The sequence below is a fragment of the Adiantum capillus-veneris genome, chromosome 21, assembly GCF_014529385.1.
Source record: "Adiantum capillus-veneris isolate H3 chromosome 21, ASM1452938v2, whole genome shotgun sequence".
NCBI lineage: Eukaryota > Viridiplantae > Streptophyta > Polypodiopsida > Polypodiales > Pteridaceae > Adiantum > Adiantum capillus-veneris.
In genome coordinates, this window is record NC_140951.1 from 39246475 (window position 1) to 39253260 (window position 6786).

Sequence of the window (6786 nt, forward strand, 5' to 3'; positions counted from 1 at the left end):
TCTCAACTCCATCCATAAGAACCCATGATACAAAGCATATTGTACGGATGGAAGATATTAGCCTAGAGATCTGCACCCTCACCCTCTGCACAAGTACAATTCTCGGGCCTTTGACATCTCTTGCTTCATCGGCAAGGTCTACTCCTCGCAATTTGTTTGATTGGAGACTCATGCAAAGGATTGGAAGGATGAGGAATCTTGTGACTCTTCATGTATGCTTAGAGGATAATTGCTCTGTACAATGTCGTTCTCACTCTGAATCGGTTAAAAATTGTGTAAATGCCTCTTGCAACTCCAAGCCTTTCTCAAAAAATATGTCTCTCTCTCTCTCTCTCTCTCTCTCTCTCTCTCTCTCTCTCTATGTCTCCCCTACGTGTATGTATGTGTCTACACTCCAATGCAACAAATGGGACCATTTTCCTCCTGTATCTATGACTAAGTGTAGGCATCTCTCTCTCTCTCTCTCTCTCTCTCTCTCTCTCAGGCAGTGCGACCGTTGGCAAGTTAGTGCCAACCTTGTTTATAGCGTAGCTCGCTGTGGAGCTCGTCATGACCCTCGCAGAAGCCATCGATAACCAGAGAGCCCTCTTCCTGGGGGCAGGCATCCTCCTCCTCAGCATAATTTTCCAGCTGTGGCGATCCTCCTCCTCCAGGCGCAGCTCGCCCTTGCCCTTGCCTCCGGGTAGCTATGGCCTCCCTTTCTTTGGCGAAACCCTTCAATTCCTCTACACGCAGCGTCGTAACCTGTCATGGACTTTCGTCGATGATCGTGTCTCTGTGTATGGAGAAATCTTCAAGACCCGTTCCCACTGTTCTTTTCTCAAATCCTGCAGGTACCAAGATGATATTCACTAGTGAAAACAAGCTGTGCCAAGTTGCTTCGCCTCCAAGTATTGTCAATGTACTGGGAAAGAGGTCTCTCATCGCCCTAACAGGGGACGAGGCCAAGTCCCTTCGGAAAGCTTTGATGACGTTCTTGCGACCTGAAGCTCTTCAGTCTTATACTGGCAGGGTCAACAAGAGTGCTCAAAGCTTTCTGGAGGAGAATTGGCATGGGAGGTCGGAGGTGAAGGCGTTCCCTCTTCTGAAGCGGTTTATGTTTGGCATTGCTTGTGAGCTTTTGATGAGCAGGTAACATAGAATCAAACTGGAGCATTAGCTGCATGAATCTGTTTTGGTCCATAGCAAGCTAAAATTAGGGTTCTGAGTCTGCAATTTGTTTCGAGGCGCCTTGTTTGAAAGAAACAGAAAATTGGGATTTGGTTAATCGCATGTCGTAATCTTGAGTTATGGATACAGTCATGAGACAATGGCTTCCCAAGGATCTTGTTTTTTTAATCTTTACAAAGTCACTAGGCCCAATTTGCTTCCACACATTAGCCACATATCATGGTTGAAACAATCAGGTGAGAGCCATGTAGAAACATCCCTCTGACCGCCGCATGGAAATGTGTTGGAATAGCAGAGGAATCTCGGGGGATCATAAAAACAACATTTCATGGTTTCAGACATCAGAGGACATATCTAGCTCTGCATCGTAAACATGATCTTAGAGAGCTTGGGACTGGTGATGGTACTGTTAATGAGGTAGACTTGCTTTATATTTGCACTTTGTATGAAAGGTTAATTGGGCATAAACCAAGGTTCTTTTATGTGTGTGTGTATGTACATGCGTATGCTAGTCCCTGCGGTGATGCACAGGTAGTCTCTCTGAGAGTCTGAGGGTGTGGGCTTGAGCACCCCTTGGTTATCTGGTCATCTGTCATTATAATGTTTTGTTATAGTAATTTACATGTACTTGAATCTTAGAGGAAGACATATCTGGAGACTGGGTTAATCACATGTCTATGGTTACATTTGGCTTGGAAATGATGCTTAGTTTAGCAGGGTTTTGTGTGTTTTGTGCTTGTGTTATAGTGGTTCTTCCCATTTGAGGACTATGTAACAATGAATACTATTGTAGGTACAATCGACAGGAGCAGGAAATGCTTGAAGAGCCATTCAGTACAATGGTACATGGCCAAATGCAGTTACCCATTAGGTTACCCGGAACTCGCTACAGCAAAGCCATAACGGCTGCAAACTTGTTACACTCCCAGTTTCAACTGTGGATTGAAGAGAGAAAGCGAGATCTTGCTTCAGGCAAGGGCTTGCCCGACGACATGCTTTCCTGCTTATTGACCTATGTTCGCGAAAACGGTAGACCTTTGTCTGATGAGGACATCAAGGACAACATTCTTCTCATGCTCTTTGCTGGCCATGACACCAGCACCCTGGTAACTGCCTTGGCATTGAGATATCTGGCGCTAAATCCGGACATTTTTGATGCTGTGTACAGAGGTGAGATGTTGAATTATACATTCAGTGGCAATTTTGTCGCTGTGAAGTGCACGTTCGCATAGTTACATTTGCAATTGCAGGGCTTGAAATAAAATTTTTCCGTAAAATACGTGGAAAACCTACAAATGGAAAATTGGCTAGATTGGAAGGTTTTGAAAATTTGTAGGTTTTCTTGCATTAAAATCCAAAGGTAAATTTTTCAAATTGTAGGTAGGATTGGACTAAACCTAGGTTCAAGTGTTTTTGTATGTGTCATTGAGCATGAGACATCGAACCACATGCACGTAGTTAACTTTTGTGAACAATCACAAATAGGTAATTTATTGTTGATTGCATATTCCATAAACTTGTAATTTTCTTTTTTTCTCCCCTTTGTCGGAAAAATGCGTAGAAAATAAAGAGATTCTAGAAGAGAAAGGCCATGACAAGCCACTAAGCTGGGCCGATATTCAAAAGATGAAATTATCTTGGAGAGTGGTTCAAGAGACCTTGAGGCTGCAGCCTCCGTCCCAAGGTTCTTTCAGAAAAGTCATTCAAACCTTCGAGTATAACGGATTCAGGATCCCAAATGCATGGAAGGTAATGAAACATAAAATTGTGAAGATTTTACTTATTGATGTGAGAACTCTGTCTTATAAATGGAATCTTGTGCCGCATCACAGTTTTAGTATCTCATGCTTGGCATGCCAAGTGTTGATGTATACATGAATGCATGCATGTTGCATTTTACGTTGTGATAGGAATAAGAGAATTTACTACTTTGGCGTTGTGATGAGGTGTTCTTACTCAATGTATTTCTGTGTGCGCATTACAGATTCTTTGCATGTGTTTGATGAAGTTGCTTAATTTGCATGGCTTGTGCCTCTCAACCATTGATCTCGATACGCATACAAAGACCAGTAAATTGCTGATTATTGTGCATTGTGTAGCTGTATTGGTCTGTCAACTCAACCCACCGCAATGCCAAGTATTTCGAGGAGCCAGACAAGTTTGACCCGTCACGTTTTGAGGGAGCAGGGCCAGCCCCTTACACATTTGTCCCTTTTGGAGGGGGCGCTAGAATGTGCCCAGGTATCATGTGTGTGTGTGTGTGTGTGTGTGTGTGAAAAATATTCATATATATGCTTGATGTATGTCTATGCAAAAGATTAGTAGTGAAATCCATCTCATCTCTAAACATATATACACATATACATATGCATTTTACATGTATTTATACATACACACATACCTACATATACATATATGTGTGCGTGCACGGGTAATTATATATATGAGTGTGTGCAGGCGTGTGAATCTTTAGAGGTATAAAAATTATCATCAAATTGTACTACAAATCAAATGCTTCCATTATGCAGAATGATTGCAATCTGAAAACCGAAATTAAAAGGAAAAAGGGTGCTTGGGCGAGACTCAAATGAGGACATCTTTAAAATGTTACACTAAAATTAACCCATATGATGTTTTAAGGCTAGCTAAGGCATTTTGGATAAGAGTGGAATGTCAATGTTCATTTTCATGCCAACACCTTTCCATTAAATAGTATTACAATTGCTCAGGAAATGAATTTGCTCGCATGGTGATCATGGTTTTACTTCACCACATTGTCATACACTTCTCATGGACCCTTGTGGATCCCCATGAGATTATTACCGTGGATCCCTTGCCTTTTCCCGCAAAAGGTCTTCCCATCAACCTTGTTCCCCGCTATGTTTGAATGCAAGATCCATGATGTGAACCATATGTAAAGCGAGCAATTATTGTTTTACTTGCATTTGGGTCTCTCATGCATGAAAATTGTAAATCTTGTACTAAATTTTTATTTTTCTAAAAGAGGTTAGAGCTCTACTAAGAGCACTAGCAACACAATCATACTTCCTTTGGTACAAAAAAACTGGAAGTCTCTTTTTTTTTTTTTTTGGTTCGGAAAATTGGAAGTTATAAAATTGATGAATTTCATTTCTTGTAGAATTCTCTCGTCTCAACTTATTCTCACTATCTAACAAAAGAGTAACTACAACATTTGTGATAAGATCAATGCCTTTAGTTTCTTAAGATGCCCAAGCATTAAAAAACTGATACAAAATGAATGATTTTGTGGGCCTATATACAATTGTTTCCTTTGAAGCAACTAGCCTACTAGCATAGAGTTCAATTTTTTGTTTTAAATTTTTTTTGACATGTTGAATTCTTGAGTATCTTAAGGTGTTCCAAGTTGCTTTTAAAAGATTCTAAACATAAAATAGTCCATATATGTTTAGAATCCAATATAATTCTAACTAGTATCTACATTTTTGGTGGTAAAACTAACGAGACATCCTTTCTTGCTAACATATACACTAAAAGAACTATCACACTCTACACTCTACATGAAGCCTTGTACAATTCCGTGAGAGGTGATGGAAACTAGTCCTTGAAGCGACTTTTGATACCTAGTATAAAATTGTGGCATTGGAGTTTTGATAGATGGCCCTAGATAGATATTTTCAATGGTTCTTGATAGCTTTTGTTGGACCATTTGTTGAACATTGCATGTGTTTATGAGTGAGATTTAAAAGCTCATGGTACGCAATATAAGACTGTTTGCAAAATAGATTTCCCCTCCACTACCCAAAAAATTAGCCACTACTATAGTCCTATCAAAATAATCGCGTTTTTAGTGATCTTTCAGAGTTGAATTTACCATTTTCATGCTTCCATGCATCCGTTGGACATGTCGGTACAGGCTTAGAATGATATATGACTCGTGAAAAATTCACAAAACTTGTCGATTCATTGGCCGGCTTAGAATGATTATATGACTCACGTAGAATTTACAAAAGATGAAAAATTTCCATTTATGCAAGATCAAGAAAAAAACGCAATTTTTCCATAGGTATCATGGTTTTCAACTTTTTCTAGCAGTTGACCCTAGGGACTTGTTGTACCCAATGGCTTTACGCTCTGGTAAAAATTTGATGTGAAATGAATGAGCAGTTTGCCTGAAATATATGTTAACAATATCAAGTTCAAGCTCAAATGGGCTTTATTTTCAAAGGATTTGGAATTTTTGATGTTTTTTTTATAAGAAGGATCTAAGGGCCCATTCAAAGGTGGTCATCAGGTCAAAATTTTGGCAGGGGTCAATGTCATCAATGTAGGAATAAAACGTGATTTTTTTTCTCAACATGCAAATTTGGCTTCAGTTTGACTTTCTGTTTGGTGGAAATGTTTCCTATGACATTCTAATGAAGATAAGCATCTTGTCTCATTATTATGATTCTCCAAGCGAGGCTTAGACCATTTTTTGCTTTCTATTAAGAGAAAAATATCAACACATGAAGTTGCGTAGTTTCAATTCACTTGAAACTTCCTAGGCATGAGTTTTCAAGCTGGTATAATCCACTGGTATCATCAAAAAATTAGGTTGTCACCAAATGAATAGGGTATTTTTTCCTACCTTACGTAAATATACTACTTTCCAAGTATTTGAACAACTCAACATGGACAAATACTTTCTTGGGAGATACTTGAAGTGTCACTTTCACATTTGGAAGCCACTGTCTTTTCAGTTGACACTTTGTAGTCTAAATGAGGTGCGGACTCCTAGAATGGGCCATAGGCCATTGCATGACACAATGTATGATCACAGACTTGTTGTAATAGACTTGTAGAAGCCATATATGAAGTAGCTCTTTTTTACATTACTATTTAACCTTTTCACGACGATTTTGATGCTTTTACACTTGAAGCTTACTTTGCTTATTAGACCTTGTATGTACAGTTTTCTTGTTGATCTTCCTTCACAAAAGTTGGTAGCAATGATGCCACCCACAAACTGCTGGTCATAATTGTGAGTGCGCGAATGCGGTGCATGTGCGGAGAGAGAGAGAGAGAGAGAGAGAGAGAGAGAGAGAGAGAGAACACAGGATGTGGGTGGAGCAGCTCAACACTATGTCTGTGAGAAAGCCCCTTATTCTTTTAACTAGTAAAGAATAAGGTGTGTACAAGTAATGGGCAGTGAGATGTCTCTAGCATGTTCAACTAGGGTAAGCGGCACACCACCTTTACCCCAACAATCTCCCACTTAAAGGAGAATGTGCCGATAAGTGGTACTACAATAGTACCTAGTAGTATGTACAATAGGTAAGGGAAGAAATTCATCTCAACTTATGCCCACTGGCTCTCTTGAAGCCAATGCATGCCGCCGTGTAGGCTCTAGCAGTGTGCGAAAGTGTATATTTCTACTAGAATCATCATGCATACTCTGCAGGTATCCTATAATGACTTGCACCGCTCCATGATGCATCATGCTAGTGTCAATCATCGCACGACTGAAAATTCCAACTGCAAATGCTCCCATTGCAGGTGCTATGTCGGGTCTCGACACTAAGAGGTCGTACATGAGAGTCTCTAAGGCTAATGAAATCCATACAACCTCTTCTAACATGTCCCTATCAACTGCCT

General features: G+C 39.9%; 1 pseudogene across 1 annotated transcript; it reads left to right on the plus strand.

Annotated features, from left to right (window-relative positions):
• The first annotated feature begins 412 nt into the window (after nt 1-412).
• LOC147430819 (cytochrome P450 716B2-like) lies at nt 413-4114 on the plus strand (annotated as a pseudogene). Its single transcript, XR_015185649.1, has 5 exons — nt 413-1131; nt 1964-2340; nt 2732-2919; nt 3270-3411; nt 3900-4114. The product of XR_015185649.1 is annotated as a cytochrome P450 716B2-like (transcript).
• Nucleotides 4115-6786: the final 2672 nt, after the last annotated feature.